This window comes from Cryptotermes secundus, unplaced genomic scaffold (assembly GCF_002891405.2).
Source record: "Cryptotermes secundus unplaced genomic scaffold, Csec_1.0 scaffold544, whole genome shotgun sequence".
Lineage (NCBI taxonomy): Eukaryota > Metazoa > Arthropoda > Insecta > Blattodea > Kalotermitidae > Cryptotermes > Cryptotermes secundus.
In genome coordinates, this window is record NW_019736405.1 from 459,213 (window position 1) to 478,616 (window position 19,404).

The window sequence follows — 19,404 nt, forward strand, 5'->3', positions numbered from 1 at the left end:
GTAGTCTAGAGGTATTGTTCCCACCTCATGACTCGTAGTACGCGGGTTCAAATACCCGGCGGAGGTCGTCGAATTTTTAAGGGCGGAAAAATTCAGGGAACAAGTCCTCCGCGAGGGACTTTAAGCTGTGTTCCGTGTCGTAACTTTACGGCATGTAAAAGAACCTCATATCACCAAAGGGGATCACTGAGCCAAATTCCAGGACGTTTCCCGCCCAACAATAGTCTCTAAGACCTCTGACAGATTGGGGAAGCATTATAGACACTGCTAAGCAAGTGGCCGAACTCGCTTGCTCGGCGGGAGTGATGGTACGCACCATTTATCGGTAGGGTATAGAGACCGGTAGAATATCATAGAGGGAAGCACAATAGATCAAACTGGTCGCGGTGCATGGGGAAACCCACCCTCTCTAAATAACTAACTACTATTAATAAATTTCTGAAATTCGTATTTGGTCCGGTTTTCTGAAGTGCTCTACATTACATTTCGGCAGTTGTCTTTGATCCCGGCCTCATATAAACACATACTCAATTGGGTCCGTTAGAAGGGCTAATCCCAAATCACCGGACCCAATGATTCGGATCAGCTTTCTCTCGGACCCAACTGATATGATACCCTTCACCTCATAACGGAAGCAGATCTATGTTTCTGTATTTTAGAATATTGCACAATGCAAGAAACGCAGAAACTTGGTAACACTAACCGAAGTTTCGTCACTGCCATCACAAAGTCCTCCACTTTAATTCCTTAAACATTTTTCCGCGATTTATTCGATAACTGAATCCAATAAATTACTTTTATCTACGTTTTGGCTTTCCAAGCTGTCTCTTCTCACGATAGAGCCGTTACAGCTACAGGGTATACCAAAAAGAATTCCGGGATTTAATGATAGATGTAGCGATCGAGTACAACTCTCCGTGGTTTTAGTCCGCAAGCGAACTATACGGACCGAACGACCGCCGCTTGTCGGCGAACTTAGTGCCAACTTCAGCTGATAGATGGCTACGTGTTCAGCACAACGAATCTCCACGGCCGCTAATTTCGGGTTTCTAGACCGGAGCCGCTATTTCCTTCAAATAGTTCCTTAATTATCCTCACGAGGCTGACCCACTACTTCTCAGAAAATTTTGGTAGCGCCGGGAATCGAACCCGGACCTCTGGATCTATAGCCAGGAACTCTGACCACTAGACCACAGAGGCGGTCTTATAGTGCATAACCCGTAATCTAAACTGATGTCCGTTAGCTACAGTCAGGACGCATGTACAATTTGTGTCAGTGAATGCGTTTGACCTTACAGCAGATATCAGCACTGTCATATCTGTTTCCGATCCTGAGCTGCAGGTGTCTGATACCCCGGAAATCTTTCTGGTAGACCCCGTATCTTCCTAAAGCGTGCCTGTACGTTAAATCCCACGATTCCTTGAAAAGCAAGACGAAGCACAGAGGCGGCGACCCAAAGTTTTGTGCCTGTCTGTGGCTGCAGTGAGTGGCGTGTCGTGTTACCTCACTAGAATACAAGGAAGTGTCGTTGTATGAAAATCACTTTATAGCGTGGCGTGAAGATTTCGATGCGATGAACTCTGCAAATTGGAAGACATCCGACAAGACAGTCTGCAACATACAGCGCTACAAATCTTCACGAAAAGAAACGTCATGTGAATGCAAAAATGAGCTACGGGAATGTAACGGAAACGTAGGGAAAAATAGAAGTTATACATGTCACAACACTTGTGGGACGGGAAGACAGTAGAGTATGAGGGGAACTACGTTTTATGGGTTCTGCCCAGAAGTTTCTGTAATTTGTATTCTATTTTCCTCCTTAGATTCTAGCGGTTGGATTTTAATTCAAGATTTCGACTATTAGGAATATGCTGGCCAGCTGTTACTGGACGAAACAGAAAAACAGGGTTATGTTCAGTAGGGATTGACCATTATGGCTATTCGTAAGACGCGCTGAAAATGTTTCCGAAACCAGCTGGTACGTAAAAGAGGTGATCAAACACGGTTCGTCTACTATACAGCTAATGAAATAAGAAGCTCTGGGAACAATTAATCACCTACTTTCCTTTGATATGACACGGACCGCACAGAAGACAAAAATTACGGGGACAGAGACAGCGACAGGTGAGACACACAGACAGCAAGGTTAACTCATAAGGCTCCTAACAAAAATTAAGCGTGGATACACAGACATACAGGAAGGTGATTTCATAAGCCGCCTTTTATTTTTTTGAAACAAGGAAAATAAACTCAAAAAATGTATTCCCTTTAGCCACTGCTATCTCACCATTTTCTCGGTCCAGCCATTTCTTTGCAAACGATAAGTTACTGAATTTCTCCAAAACGAGTAACCGGCCTATGGTTGAGAAATCTAGCAAGAGACCGTCTGCTTAGGCTCGATCCTTCTTCATTTATTTATCCCAGACAGACTGGGTGGCATGTAGGTCCTTATCTTCACACACAACCCCGTTGAAAGAAATCTCTTTGTAAGCCCACATCGAGGTATACGTTCATCGTCAGAACTCGGCCAAGTACTGACGCCCAGCGTTGCGACGTGCTAGCCAACGTTTGGCTTGCTTAATTTGGACTGGATAAAGCAGAAGTTACACTACATGTTATTATTAATACGTGAAAACATGTGTATTTACAATAGATAAATTATTGTTCTTGTATAGTACTAAACGTGAACATACGAGTATGCCGTGGGCACTACGCGATGATTTTCTTCAAATGATAATCTTAACAATAACTTCAGTCATCAAAACCGTTGGCACAGCGCAGTCGGTATGGCGACTTGCTACGAGCTGGACGACCGAGAGGTCGGAGTTCCAGTCCCGGTAGGGTCAAGAATTTTCTCTCCTCCACGTCGTCCAGACCGGCTCTGGGTCCACCCAGCCTCGTATCCATTGGGTACCAAGGACTCTTTCTCCGGGTGTAAAGCGGTAGGAGCGTGAAGCTGATCACTCACCTCAACTATTGCCAAGATCAAGAAAATGTGGATCTATACATCCACTCCCCCATACGCCTTCATGGCATAGGACTTAATTAGATAAGCACAGAGACAACTGTACCTTAACTTTTTAGTCGTCAAAACCGCTAAAATCTTGACGCACGAGAGTACAACATAATTACTCAGTGAAGCAAACCAAAGAATATCGAAAGCTGCAAAACAACATGAAAATTACGTTATGTGTGTAACAAACCGATAACGCTATTCAGATCTCTCTGAAGGCACAAAGCAAGTCGTGGACTACCGGTTGGGAAACTTCTGAAGCCACGTGGACTACGGCAGACCAGACACAATATGCAGGCAACAGAAAGGCCAAAGGAAACCTTCTGAACATTCGCCTGGAGTCGTGGAAGAGGAAGAAGAACAAGAAGAAGAGTGTTTCGACATCCTAATGGAAAAACGATGTAGGCCTTTACTGAAGGCCGCTCGCAATGTCCGTGCAAACTTTATCTGCGCGAAGTGAAGGAGAAGCCTTTGAGCTGTTTAGAGGGGACGCAGGATACGTGACTACAGCTCCTTGGTGGAAGTCTTTCACTTCTGCATATACTGCAATACCACCACAATAATATTACAACGCTCTCACAACATTCTTACTACAGCAATGTCACCACACTTCTGCCACTACCACAATGCTACCAATACCATAACAATGTTAAATCAATCCTACCACCGCCGCCACCGCCGCCGCCCCCACCACAGCAACTTTACCGCAACACTAATACAGTGCTACCACGACACTACAACTATAATAATGCTACCACAATTCTACTGGTACTACAACGCTGCCACAATACTACTATCATCGCTACAATGTCACTACTACCATAACAATGTTACCGCATTTCTATTACCACTAGCAAAATGCCACCACTACTACCACGCTATCACAACACTAATAGAGCGCTACTACAATAATACTACCGCATTCTACCAGTACTACTGGCAGTGCTACAATGCTACCACAATACCGCTACTACTGCTACCAGCGCAGGGGTACGCGGTAGCGTAGTTGGTTGAGGGGCTATGCTACAAGCCGGAACGTCGCGGGTTCAAGTCCCGATGAGGTCATTGGATTTTTTTCCATTAACCTAATCCTTCCAGCCGCACTCAGCCTCTAACAGAAATGAGTACCAGGAATTAATTAAATAATTTTCTTGGGGAGTAAAGCGCGGCCGGCGCGTAGGGCTGACAATTTTACCGCCATCTTTAAGCCGATTGTCTAGATAATGTGGGAGCCTCAACGTCTCACAACCCTATGGGTCGTCCCGGCGGGGTACAGGGATAGCTTTACTTCTTTACTTACTACCACCAGCGCCATCTTCACAGGTTCCGAGGCTGTTTAATAATGCTATTGAACTACAGAGGCCGTGCACCGTGCAACAGGTTCGGAATACTCATGAATGTCAAGTGCAACGGAATTTTGATGAAGCAGTCGTGACCAATCTGAGGGTACTATTTCGTCATTTTCCTGAAAAGGTGGAGGAAAAACATGAAGAACACCGGTAAAACTGGCCGGTAATTAGGCTGAGATTAAAACTGGGTGCCTCACAAATAAAAGCGTTACCAATATATCTTATTATATATTAATTCTCATAAATCATCCTAAAATTAATACTTTCGAAAATCCTAGAATATACTTGGTTCACGGTGCGACCGTAAACGTGTCGGGCAGAAGCGTTGGGCCGCAAGGGCGGTTCACGCCATGTCTTCACCCCCAAATGCGAACAACATTTAGGAATGAAATCAGTGCCTGCAAAACAAGGTTCTCGGCACCATTGCTAATATTCACGGGTGCACACCGGTCCGTGATTTCTAAATGGCTTTAAAGTTTCCGTACGTATATGAGTATATTATAAAATAATGCAGGCAGCAAGCAGTCAAGGAGGATGAGGTGGGCAGGGCATGTTGCACGATAGGGGGGAGAAGCGGAATGCATATAGGACATTGGTGGGAAAGCCAGAAGGAAAGAGACCACTGGGAAGACCAAGGCGTAGAAGGGTGAACAATATTAAAATGTATCTTAGGGAGATAGGATGGGATGGTATTGGTTGGATTGATCTGGCTCAGGATAGGGACCAGTCGAGGGTTCTTGTGAACAAGGAAATGAACCTTCCGGTTCCATAAAATGCCGGGAATTTCTCGAGTACCTGCAGAATTGGCGGCGTCTCAAGAAGGGTTCAGCTCCACGAGTTAAGTAAAGCAGCAAGCAGAAATACAAAATCATGAAAATGAAAATGTTCGCAATATTGGGCAAGGCGAAACCAGACACGGAAAATATACGAGGCTTAAGCTTGGCGGCGGTGAAGCATACGACCATTGTAGCTTGAGCTACTTAGGACTGGACTGGACTGGACTGATAGAGGCCTTGTATTTGTATAATATATTCTGCTACGCATTGTGCATGTAAAACTATGTGCTATGTACATACTGACAATAGACAGACTGTAATACATACGTACATATAAATGACTTATTCAGCTGACTATGATTCTGACAAATGACAGACCCGTCCTCGTCAAAGAGGCAGTCCAGCATCGACAAATCCATATCTGTCAAACAGTAATTAGAATCTGGTCATGAGTTCCGGATGGGGCTCGACACCAAGACGGAATGACTGACTGGCCGACCGTCAGACGTAACGTAATTTTGACTTAAAAGTAATCAGTGAAGTAGCAGGACTAAAGTCTGAGTGTGTTACTGTCTTCAGACAATGCTGTCACTTAGTTGCATGGCAGAACACCAATCAATTCATTAGTATTCCTTAAACAAACCCCCGCTAATTAAATCGTAACAAAAATCTTTCTAAAAAGCAAGCCGCACTTCAGTCTGACTTCTATTCATAATTTTAGAATAAGGAGTGACTTTCTTCTGAAATTACGCATTAATATGAGATCTGTATTACCATTTTCAATTTCAGGGACTGCACACGCAACTCCCTCCATTATTCCCTATTACGAGGAGCTGAGAGAGCTCACAAGGTATAGTGACGGGCTAGGGGCTCGAGGCCGGGGTTCGATTCCCGACATGGATAAAAGATTTTTCTCTACTCCACAGCGTTGAGATCGGCTCTGGGACGCACCCATCCTTCTATCCAATCGGTAGTGGGAGGGGGGGATAAAGCGGCCATGGAGTGAAGCTGACTACTCCCATCTAGTGCTGAGGTCAATAGTGTTATACCTCCACTACGCCATACGTCTTCATAGCGCGACAATTAATTATTAATCAACAGGGACAAAATTACCTTTTATTATCTATTATGTGTATAAACAATATAGAAATATAAACAAATACAACGCTTCGGTGATACGAGACATTATAAAGGGAACATGAAATGTGCAAGCAAAATTAGTCAAGCATTACATATTTTGATGACTAGGAAGATGAGTGGATTTTCAGCCAACGGAATCCACATGTCCTGACATAGTCAACAACTCACTGACTGACTGACTGGCTAGTTCTGCGGTGCAGTCCTATTCGAGAACCGTCTTCGTCCGCTCGAACAATCGGGTCGCGGGTTCGAATTTCACTCAAGACATTGATGTCTGTGTGCGTTTATTGTGTTTGTGTTGTTCTGTGTGTAGGTAGCGGCCTTCCGACGGGCGGATCTGCCGTCCAGGAAGTCCTACCGACTGTGTATAAGATTAGGAAATAAAGAAAGGGGCCATGGCCCAACAAGGGGGTGTAGAACTATAATTAGAATTATCAATTCATTGCGAAAAGCACAAATTATCAAACTCATTATTCAGTTTTTTCCAGCCTCATGTTCCCCCCCCCTCTCAGGCCCAAATATTCTCATCAGCACTCCGGTGTCAATCCTTCTCATTGCTTATTCATTCATTAATGGGATAGACCAGGTTCTACACCCACACGAAATAACACGTAAAAATTATACTTTCACAGAATTTACATTTTACGTTTTTACAAGCAGAGAGGAATAAAGATGATTCAACACTAAGCGGCAGCAAGAGGTGGTGGAATTCAATTCGTATTTACTGTATTTGCATGTGATTTACTTAACGTCGGCCTCAGTAAGTCATGATCCTAACAAACTCCGTGGCGTGTAGTCCGCAAGCGAACTATACCGAACAAGCTGTTTGTCGGCGAAGATAGTGCCAACTTTAGCGGATAGAGGGTGTCGCGTGGTCAGCGCAACGGATCCCCACGGCCGTTAATTTCGGATTTCTAGACCGGAGCCGCTATTTCCTTGAAACAGCTCCTCAAGTATCCTCATGAGGCTGAATGGACCCCGTTCCAGACCCACTACTGTCAGAAAACCTGGTAGCTCCGGGAATCAAACCCGGACCTCTGGAACTGTAGCCAGGAACTCAGACCACTAGACCACAGAGGTCGTCTGTCGCGATTATATATAGGGGCGAAAAATTAGTATATAACAGTGAATAACGAATAGTAAGGGACGTGGAAGGAAGCGCTCACAGCCAATTTAAGGCGTTTGCTTGGAGGGACTGAAGAGTAACCACTACAAACTTGTCACGATAATCGGATTTCCGGTAGAGATTCGAACCAGTCACCTCCTCAATACGAGTCAGAAGCGTTTACCGTTTGAGCCAGCTTGCTTGGTCTATCTGCTCTTAATTTCGTTGCTGAAGACAATCTTCGTTCCCGAACAGACACACAATCAATGATTGGAGGTGTTTGTAGCGCATAAACCACTCTTGCTTGATACGGTCAACGCAATCTGTTTTATTGGGAGACTGTAAAACAAGACAAGAGATCATGTCAGCCGTAGTCTGCTGTTAAGAGACTTTTATGGTACCCGGGGGAACCTAACATCAGTATCCTCTTGTGCAATAAAGTGCTCATCTTAAACCTGGAAACGCGACAAGCTGTATGAAAATACTAATGCGCGTTACGGCAAGGGTGGATTCTCTGCTTCAACTGTGACACGGAGCCAAATAATCTCTCAGATATGAGTGGGGAAAAGAAACTGCAAATATTCAAAAGCAAATTCTGAGGAAAATATTTGCATTTAATATAAATAAAGCAGATGGGAGGACACAGATTATTCAGAACGAACGTAGTGAATTGCATACTTCACCCAGTAAAAAGTAAAACATGAGAGTACAACCGCCCACAAGCCTAAATGGTATTTTATTGAGAGTTATTCTCAATATTTTATAATAATTACGCAGAGTGTTTACGCAGAGTGTGACATAGCCCACCTCTTGCACACACGAAGCTGCCTGTTTCACAGATGGACCACACACACAAAAACTCCAGATGGCCCCCTGGTGATTTAGTTAAGCAGTTCATGGAATTTTGGTTCCAGAGTCGCTCGGCGACTCACTTTGGAAATTTGACTCTTGACAGTTTCTGCTAGTCTTAAGTCACACGAAGGCGTGCCAGGAGGGGACGCTATGGCGAGCATACATCATTACCTTTCAAAAGTTACGTTAGGTCATTAAAGAAAAAATTTGCCTCTAGAGTAAATGTGATTATAAGTAGCGGATTCAGAGTCAACTCCCTTATTTCAAATCTGACCAATCCTCAAAAGTCGAGGGTGTGACTTGGGAACTTCGCGGAAACTGGAAAGGCTCACATCTCTTCAGAGAAACAGTCTTCAAAAACTCATCAAACAGGCATCAAATAGTCTTCAAATACTCTTCAAACACTCTTCAAAAAAAAAGTGGTGGTCCAGCTAGGAACAGTTGTAAGTGTCAGCACTTGGTGAATTGTGTATGTGAACTGTGTTTTGTTTTACACTTTCTTCACAAAGAATAAATTATACTCACATGCAAAGTGCAAGTGTATCATTAGACGCTTCTGCCTCCCTGTCTCAGCGAGGCCCGTACAAAAGATCCTGAGACAGTCTCATCTCTACCTTCTGAGGTAAAGAATATTCACCTGTGTTCCTTTGGCAAAGAAGCATCAGCAACAGCCGCTGCAGGCGGAAGCCAGGTGAAGGAACAGGAAGGTAAAGGGGGACGGCGACAACAAGAAGGTGACACCCAACGTAAAGGGCACTATACAGAGAGAGCGGTTACAAGAGCGAAGTTATCTCATGCTTAATTAAGCACAACATGAAGACACATGGGGGAATGGAGACAAAGCTCCAGGCATTCCTACCTTGAACAAGTAGTACAATTACGTATCAAGTTTCTTGGTTTATTTATTATTATTAGTAGTAGTAGTAGCAGCAGCAGCAGCAGTAGTAGTAGTAGTAGCACCAGCAGCATTTTACTGCAATTGGGTGTTAACCCGGTGGCAGTAGATCTTCTTCTTCCTTGGCACTATAGCCCCAGTGGGCCTAGGCCTACCTCCATGAACTTCTCCATGAACTTCGGTTTTTCTAGATCTTACACATTCGGTAGGACTCCTTGGGCGAGTGATCAGCTCGTCGCGAGGCCTCTACCTGTAGACAAACACAGAAAAACGCACACAAACATCCATGCCCTGAGTGGGATTCGAACCCACGATCCCGGCTTCCGAGTGAGCGAAGACAGTGCATGCCTTAGACCGCTCGGCTACCGTGACCGGCGGCAGTAGTTCTTACACTGATACAAACAAGGAAAGACTATACATAAAGGGAACAATTTAACAACGTTTCCTCAACTGCACAAGCTGATAAGCTGCACAGCGTTTAATGGGAGAGTAATGATGAAATACGAATTACAAATGAAGTGACTGTGACACACGTTGTAACATACGCCTGGAGGGGTTGTCGGCAATCACGAAAATCCTCAATTAGGATGGACAGACACTGCCAAGCCTAGAATCGACTTCTGACTTTTGCGACTAAGAGGAAGGGATGCTGAGTACTTATCCCCACTGTTCGGTGAATCCTCTTGAAAAGCAACTGCCCGGAAGCTGGAAGAGATGGGAGGGAAGAAGGCAAAGATAACGAGCGTAATTAAGCAGCACTACATGAAGATGTATGGGAGGCTGGACCTGGACATTGAGCGAAGCGGGTTGCCGCGGTATCAGTTGCTTAGGAGACTGCGTACATTCAGAGTCGGCCTTGAACTCTTATGAAGAAGAGAAATCTCTTGTCCTGTCGGGAATGGAAGACAGGTTACCCCTAAAAAATTTACGAATTTAATGTTCAACAGGTGAATAAGTATAATTATGCTGCCTAATTGTTGACACATTCCTTACTAATTTTAATTTAATTTCTTCCGATTTTCCTTATTTGTTTTGTCGCCCGTCCAGCCTGCAGCTAATCATTATATGAAGATAAGAGGATAATATTAAAAACTGATATTACAGAAATAGGTTGAGGGCGTGAACTAGAATGAAATGGACCAGGATCGTGTTCACTGACATTTTTTGGGATTAGAAAAGTTTAACTTTTGGTTGCTGTTTCTATGACATGAACTGAGCCAGGTCAGGTCAGTTCAGTTCAGTTCAGTTCAATTCAGTTCTCACGCATAAGGCATTCATTCAGAATTCGATATGCAAACATATCCTCTAGGGATACTCTGATGCATACTTCAGGTTGACGATCTCACTTATAATTCTCTCCTGTCACGCTTTCCTTTCGGGAATATACAAACTGCAAATCTTATGCAAATGATGCCCAATTTCGTCCCTTACATTTAGGAAACTCCAACCATGACATTATACAATATAGCAACATAAATGTCTACTTTGTGATCATGAAAATATGGATGTTAGTTGGGCCTAAGTTGTAATATAATTTCTATTTCTTTTCAAGAACTCCCAAGATTTTGCAACTGATATCTACAGCACTGCACATGTTTCCATAACTTCAGACGAATCCACCATATTTAATTGCCAACCTGCATGGAAGAATACGAATTACCAACAAACATGAAACGACCATAAACATACTTGCACATTAAGCGGTATAAATAAAACCAAGAGTGCAGAAGACGTAATGGCGTGTATTCCCCCAAATGGGCAACAGGTCTAAGAATTATTCACGTTATCCTTGCATATTTTAAAATTATCTGAGGTGATCCCCGCGGGAGATCATAGGCCTGAGTCCGTTCACCTTCAAGGACACTGTTTCGGCCGTAATTATAACTCCAATCTTCAAATGAAACCGACCTACTGGCTAAAAGAGTTTTGTGAAGCACTTATGACGCCTAACGGATCAACCTTATAACTGTACAATTTATTGGCACATTTCTGAAAGGTGTTCCGACTAATTTAGATGCACATTGCCTCGAACTCTCTATGTCAAATATTCTCGCCGTCACTGTAACATTTAAGATATAAAAATATGCCTAGTTTAAACAGTTTAGTAGTCAATGTTATCAAACTTTAAGTTACATATAAAATTTGCCAGGACGCCAAATTATTACTTTAGAATGTACAACAAGGTTAAACTACACATTACCCATTACTATTGGAATAACAAGCCATTCGGCGTAACAAATTTAATAGAATGGATTAAATCGGGTCTATCTATATTAAATTAGACATACTGCGATAAGATCATACAATGAATACTAAAATGTCTTTCCTGCGTTAAACTTGCAGATATTTTTTTTTTATTAAAAATGACATGAAGAATCCAACATCACGCAAAGAACACACAATGAACTGTACTTCAACTGTTAACTTTTAAGGAATATTTCTTTTATAAAGTTTCGTAACTTACAGATTTTGAACCATATTTTAAGACCTACAAAACTGTAGAGCAAATTTCCTTTTATTGCCATACCTCTGAGAATGGCCCCAAAGGATCAACATCTAATTTTATACACTTTATTAATTTTAACACACTGGATGGTTTATTATTCCGATATTCCCTCGTTGGTGTCTCCACCTTATCGTGGTGAGGGGGTTTGTGTATGCCAAGAACCCTGAGAGCTATACCAGCGGTAGCGTAGCTACTGGCAGGGCCTCCCTTGCTGGACAGGTCAAAGGGTAGGCATCAGACGAAGAGGGACATCAAAAACCAAAAACTGATGCCGGAAGCAGCGTCATCAGCAGCGACTTGAAGCACAGAGCAAATGATGCTCAAGATGGTTCAAGTTCGTATAGCAACAGGCGTGACCAGAGTGGTTTGAACGGCTGTTGTACTGAGATGTGGAAAGCAAATGGAAAAACTACCACATTATCACTTTTCCTGGATAGTCTCTTTCCAAAAACAGAGACATCATGTATGCGAACCAGAAGACGTAAGAAGATGCTGGATGACCTTGGGGACAGAAGAGGATATTCTCATTTGAAGGAGAAATCTCTAGATCGCATTAAGTGGAGGAACTGTTTTGGGAGAGACTGTGGACCTGTCGTCTGACAGATTACTGATGAATGAAGTACTAAAAACTACAACATGAACATGTCATATACCAAACAAAACATTCTGAAGTTTCGCACTGTGTAAAATTTCAAGGCTCTACAAAAAACTTGCTTATAGTGTATCTGGTCAAGAAATTCTAATGACCGCCCCCACCTCTCCGGCTACCTTCCCTTCCTGCGCGCCCCTTGCTTACTCCCACTCTTCCACTATTATTGGCTGGATTAGTCGTTCTACACTCGCTTTTGGCGAGGGTGTACCAGCAGGCAGGCTAGGATGGTAGAGTAGGGAAACAAGTTTTCTCTTCCTAGAAATTCTTAACCCCTCTCTCCATGAGAATTCTTTAGGCGGCTCAATTAGTGTAGTTTCGCTATCATGTGTGGCGTTCGTATGGCCGTCATGTTAGTGTCATGGATAGCAGAATGTATGAGAAAAAAATGTGCATGACGCAACCTCCATAGTCATGATGTTCGTATTTGATTTTATGAGAGCAACGCACGCACCCGCACGCATACGCACACAAACACATAGAAATATACCACAGTTTAATTTCTATTATACAATAAGGAAAGCACTGTTAATAAGTGAGTTGGTTGCAGCTCATTTAGGAATGTCTGAAATAAGCATCCAATTCAATTTATTTCTTCTGCTACGCTTGGGAATCATCAGTGAAAAGGTGCAGCCCCTCTTTTATATAAAATAGGAGTAATGATAACTGTGTTGCAATAGCTTCCCGTCTGACTTCTGTGAACATTCACCACAAAGAAAGTGGCATTTAGAAAGAGACTGGAGTACAGTACTTTAAGACATTCGTACTACAGGGTAGGCCAGACTCAATTAGGCAGTTTTTGATCATTAATAACTAACCAATCCAACAACACACGGAATAATGGGAAAGTACATTTTGTTGTCGATAGATGGCAGCATCATACGGTATGCTGTGCACGAGGTCAATACTGTGCCTACTTAGTGCGCGCATCGAGGAAACGTCATGTCCGGTAGACGGTTGTCTATCCAGCAGCGTGTAAAATGTGTGCGCCTTTTCTCAGTTACTAACAATGTATCAGAAGTCCAGCGCAGGATGCTGGAAGAGTTTGGACCGCCAGCAGTCCACAGGGACACAATCGTCCGAATAAACAAGAAGTTTGATGAAACTGCCAGTGCTTTGAATCCCAAGCATCCTGGTCAGCCGAGAACTGTCCGAACTGCTGACAAACAAGCACGTGTTGCTGTGGAACTAGCATCATCTCCTCAGAAATCGAAGTCTACCCGACGTTTGTTGGCCTTGCTGGACATTTCGAGGACAAGTTTGCGGAGAGTTTTGAGTGACATGAAGCTGACACCGTACCATCCACGGCTTATTCATGTTCCTAACGGGGACGACTTCGACAGGCGACTTGAGTTCGCCGAGTTGATACTGACCAAGTTTCAGGAGAACCCTGACCTTATCCGAAATATTGTCTGGACTGATGAGGCCAAATTTCACACATCAGGATCGGTCAACAGACACAACTGCGTGTTTTGGCGGCCAGAGAACCGCAGTGCCACCATTGAATACGATTTCCAGTCCCCAGGAGTGATGGTGTGGAGCGGCGTGACGTACGAAGGACTGATTGGCCCGTTCTTCCTTGAAGGTTGCGTCACGGGGGAAACCTACCTAAAGTTGCTGAGGGAAAGTGTCATCTCAGAACTTCAGAGGAAAGAGAACTTTGATGAACTGTGGTGGCAGCAAGATGGGGCCCCACCACACTTCGCCAATACTGTTCGGGCGTTCTTGCATCAAGTTTTTTCTCAACGCTGGATTGGCCGTCGAGGGCCTGTGGAGTGGCCAGCCCGATCACCAGACATCACCCCACCAGACTTTTTCCTTTGGGGTTACCTCAAAGGCAAGGTGTACGCTAATCCCATTGACAGTGTGAAACATCTGCGTGAGGTGATTGTTCAGGAGTTCAATAAAGTTCCGGTGAATATATGTATGTAGAAAGGCGTGTGAAAATGTTGCTTTGCGTCTGCAAGCCTGTGTTGACTTAGGTGGTGCCCAGGTTGACCAGAATCTTGAAAATCCATGACTTATATGTGTGCGATTCCATTTTTGTAACCATTGCAATTGTTAACATTTATCAATAAAAATAACATAATCAAAAACTGCCTAATTGAGTCTGGCCCACTCTGTATATGGAATTTGTTTGAAAAGGTGTGACTAAACTGATTTTATGCCGTTGTACCAGCAGCTGCGTTTCTACTGTACTGCTGTTGCCGAAACACCTTCGAATGGCTATAATTCGTTAAAGAAGCATTCCTGGGCAGATGTAGAAATTATATTCTTTGTTTTGGGCCATAGCACCCAGTCTCCAATTTTCTGCACTTATTTTTGGGACGCTCTATATAGTGCAGCAGCTGACAGCTTCGTGGAATATTCCAAAACAAAAAACAGTTAACATAAGCACAACAGTTCACGAAAGAGAGCCGATTTTATATTATATTTTATCTCATTTTATATTGTGTTTTAATTATAGAAGTGTTTAGTACCTTCAGCTATATGTACGAATAGCATTAATGAATTAATTAGGTAGAGTATAGACTAATTGTAATAATATCCCAGCACTTGCCTCGAGGGACTGAGGAAAACCAAGGGCATCCTGACCGAGATTCGAAGAGGGCACCCCCGAACACAAGTCCGATTGATTGCTGTTTGAGCCAGCTGATTCTGTGCCATTGCTGATGCACGTTTTGATGCTGTTTTTGTCAACTTCAGACGTCCTGAAGCGTGGTACGTATATCATGGGGGGAAGGAGCGGGGGGTAAATGCCTCGTATAGAAATAATTACCAACTGCCATTAAGAAACAGCACACCGTTACCGACTAGAGAACATGTGATGGCGTAGCATCAATCACACTATATGATTAAAAGGTCAAGACATTTCGAGTCAACGACCGACAACAATCGCATGATCCACAGCCTGTCCACCCGCTAAAGTTCATTTGATTGGGTGGACCAAGACAGCAAGATTTCATCTGTCACTCTGAAAATAAAACAATCAGATGTGCTGCTAGTAACAGGTAATATGAAGAGACTGTTCTACTGGGTAACAGCTAACATTTTACTGGCAATAATTGGTCTCGGTTTCCTGCTCTCTGCTTTCAAGCAACTGTTCGAAACGCTCGAGAGGATGTGACGCAACAACCCACTGTGAGTAGCGGCGAATGATGATAAAACCGCCTTGGCAGGTGACACTCCGGTTCATATCGCACGCAACGAAAGGCATCAGCACTGAAAGTTCCTTAACGTCGAATTGCGACTACAAATTCTGAGGTACTGGGAAGGAAACTCTGATGAGTGAATAGTTGCTCGCGTATTTTACGAAATGTAAGGTAAAGTTCTCCCTGTAACAGACCTTGGGCCGCGCCATAGCTCAAGCGGTTGGTTAGTCGCTGGCTTCCAACCGCGGCGGCCCGGGTTCGATCCCGGGTCTGGTCAAGTGGGATTTGTGGTGGACAAATTGGCGCTGGTGCAGGTTTTCTCCAAGTACTTCGGTTTCCCCTGCCAATCTTCATTCCACCAACTGCTCCACAATTACCCTCACCTATCATCTGGGGCGGGTACAATAGACCAGAAGTGGCCGCAGTACAAGGGACTTAGTCCCATCCCACTAGCAATAAAAAAATACAAAAAAAATTCCGTGGAGGCCTATAGGGTTGTGAGACGTCAAGGCTCCCACATTTTCTAGAAGATCGTCTCATAGTTGGCTGCGAGGTTGTCAGCCTTACGCGCCGGCCGCCCTTTACCCCCCCCCCCACCCAGGGGAGATGCCTAGTACTCATTTCTGTTAGAGGCTGGGTCGACCCCAGGGCCATTTTGCGGCTGGAAGGATTGCGTCAATTGAAAAATCCAATGACCTCTTCGGGAATCAAACCTACGACTCTCCGGTATGTAGCATAGTGCCTCGACCAGCCACGCTACCGCGTGCCCCCGCTTATTTTACAAAGTTATACCAACTGTTGAGCATATGCACCGTCGAGTCATATGAAACCATAAACTGACTAAGATATGGATCGAAGTGGTTGTGTCTTAAGTTGTATACTTGCCTCTGTGAATCCGTTACTCCATCCCGTCAACTTCCTTGGGCTTAAGGAACATCCCCATGACGATAGGGTTATTAGAGCCTTAAGTTATTTAAGGATGCTATATTGATTTCGTAAGTTATTTACTGTCGAATGAAATGAGAACTTGTCTGGGAGAGGTACGTGGGAAGAAGGGGTCTTTGCTGGTTGGGTATTCAGTTGTTCTGGATCTAATGCTGCGGTTATGAGTACAGAACCAGATAATGTAGTCGACGGGGTTTACGAAGTTTATCAAAATTATTTCAAGGGAGGAAGAAAATAAATTACTAAAAATTGTTTTGGAGCTCTGTTTGCTGTCAGATGGACTCGCAAGTTTTTTTTTTTTTTGGTTTAACTTACAGCTTTCTTTTAGGTCGTACATAAAAAATAAATGTCAGTAAAGCTATCCCTGTACCAGGCCGTGAAGGCCCACAGGGTTGTGAGACGTTGAGGGTCCCACATTATCTAGACAATCGGCTCAAAGATGGCGGTATGGTTGTCAGCCTTATGCGTCGGCCGAGCTTTACTCCCTAGGAAAATGATTAAGTTAATCAAAATGTGCAAATACGCACCTGGAGATTGTCCATCGTCCTCTTATCTAAAAGCACCGTAATATTTCTATTTCAAAACACAACGTTTCGGACACTGGATTCTGTCTCCGTCTTCAGACAAAACCTACTCAGTTGGGCCCAATCGACAGACCCAGTCCCTATCTCCGAACACCAGCACCAGCACCAGATGGGGTATACATGCCAAGCTCAGCACAAACCGGCCTCCGGACACAGGGACTAGCTCTACTGACTGGGCCCAATTGAGTAGGTTTTGTCTGAAGACGGAGACAGAATTCAGTCTCCGAAACGTTGTTTTGAAATATAAACAGGACGGCGTTTCTAGGTAAGAACAGCACGACGGATAATGTTCAGAAACATATTTGTACTAATGTACCATCGTCACAAGCTTTTAGATCTTATTAATCATAACGTGGTTGGAGGGCTTGCGAGATACCGGTAGCCGGTTCTAATAAAACTGAGAGAGGGGCAAAGTTCCGAAAGTGGTACGTTACTTTCAAGTTTCGGAAACCCTGTAGACTAATTACGAATGATATAAATGGGAAATATCCTACATGAAATGCACTATCCAGGCATTTTCGTGGAAGCACTGAGTAAAACTGTAACAACCCTCAGCTCAAATAGTCGATCTCTGGGACGAAATTCGCATCTGTTTTCTCGAATACTAAGCAGGATTGCGATGTTTGGATGGGTTGAGTGCAATGTTAATTCGTCAGACACGTGCATGAAAATTACATCACATACAACTATCAACTTCATATGAAAGGCAAACAGCTGACTGTAACATACATATTTCATACGAAATTTGAATCAGTGTACGTTGAAGGGCTGGAACTCGATGCTGTCTCACTAGTATTTAGTGTACTGTATTCATTTCCGTAGAACACACAACACAGAGCGGAAGATCAAAAGGACAGGCGATCTATTGCTCAACTACACATGTATTCAGCACGAAGTCATGCACAAAGCAGTGTAATGTGTCAGCACAATTACTACAGCGTTTGAAGTAGGATGTACGAATGCTTACGGAGTGCCCCCCCCCCAACCAAGTGTTGTTTTTGGCGAGGAAATCAATAAGACTAGTTAGACGTCCCGTGATTGTTTTCGCGTCCTGTCAGCAAGCGTGGAGTGAGTCCATGTAAGTAAATGAATTGGAGAGGGAAAGCAAATTAACAAGACACGGTGCCAACGTTCAAAAGTGGAGAAAATGAGTGTCAAACGAACCCCTGTCAGCTTGACATGATTATAAATATCATCTCGAGCGTGAAAATTAAGAGCATTTTGGAATAAATGTTCATTTTGAGAACAATTTTGTTTCCCCGGTCCTTATAATTGGCTCAGAATGCTGAGGAATATTGTCAGCATGTAAGAATGTATTCATGGAATTGAATAAGAAAGGAGTCTTCGAATGAAATACACGCCATTCATAATTGTATACTGTCGCGTCCTGACGCGTTGTAATTCAGCTGGTATTATGTTCAACGTCTTCTATATGCATCACACGCGTGACGTCGTTTGAATGTGTGGGTTTGTCTTAATAGTTTATTTAACGACTCCTTCGCTGTCTGGACTATATACAAACAAACGAACTCAGTGGCCTGTAGTCCGCAAGCGAACTATATCGACCGAGCGACCGCAGCTTGTCGGCGAAGTTAGTGCCAACTTTTGCGGATAGAGGGTGTCGCGTGGTCAGCGAAACGGATCCCCACGGCCGTTCATCTCGGTTTACTAGACCGGAGCCGCTACTTTTCCGTTCGGGTAGCTCCTCAGTTATTCTCACGAGGCTGAGTGAACCCCGTTCCAGACTCACAACTTCTCAGAAAATCTGGTAGCGCCGGGAATCGAACCCAGGAACTCTGGTCACTAGACCACAGAGGCGGTCCTGTCAGGGCTATATACCGACATATAATGGGATGACTGACAAATAATGAATCGGAAAGGAATTGGAAGGAAGAGATCGTTGTCTGATCGGGATGCTACCCCAGTATGTCTGGAGGGACAGGGGGAAATCACACAAATGCTTCAGTCAGAATAGAAAGTGTCCCGGCCGAGATTCGAACCAAACACAAACTTAGAGCTTTACATCTATAAGGTTTGTGATTTTATCATCACTGCATACTGGACACTAAGATGTTGTGTGACCCTAAACCTAGAACAGTATTAAACCTAAAGGTAAAAGTAAAGCTGTCCCTGGACTAAATTAAACAAGCGCTATTCCGTGAAGACGTATGGGAGAATAGAGGTACAGCTCCACAATTCTTAACGTCGGCAACAGTTGGAGTTGAGTGGCCAACTTCACGCTTCTGCTGTTTCACCAGTCGCCTGTACCACTGCAGAGGCGGCTCGGTGGGCCCCAGAGCCGGTCTGGACGATACGAAGATGAAATAAATTTCTTGCCTTAACCGGGAATAGAAACCCGACCCCTCCGTCATCCAGCCTGTGGTCTATATCGACTGAGCTACTCTGGCTCCACTGAATAGTATTAAGCCTTATACAA

General features: G+C 43.9%; 1 protein-coding gene across 1 annotated transcript in view; it reads right to left on the reverse strand.

Annotated features, from left to right (window-relative positions):
- The window catches only part of LOC111869884 (band 4.1-like protein 4A), a gene marked incomplete at its 3' end in the record, with an annotated part of 450,907 nt that overhangs the window by 298,921 nt on the left and 132,582 nt on the right, over positions 1 to 19,404 (reverse strand). The gene's annotated exons all lie outside the window — the stretch shown is intronic.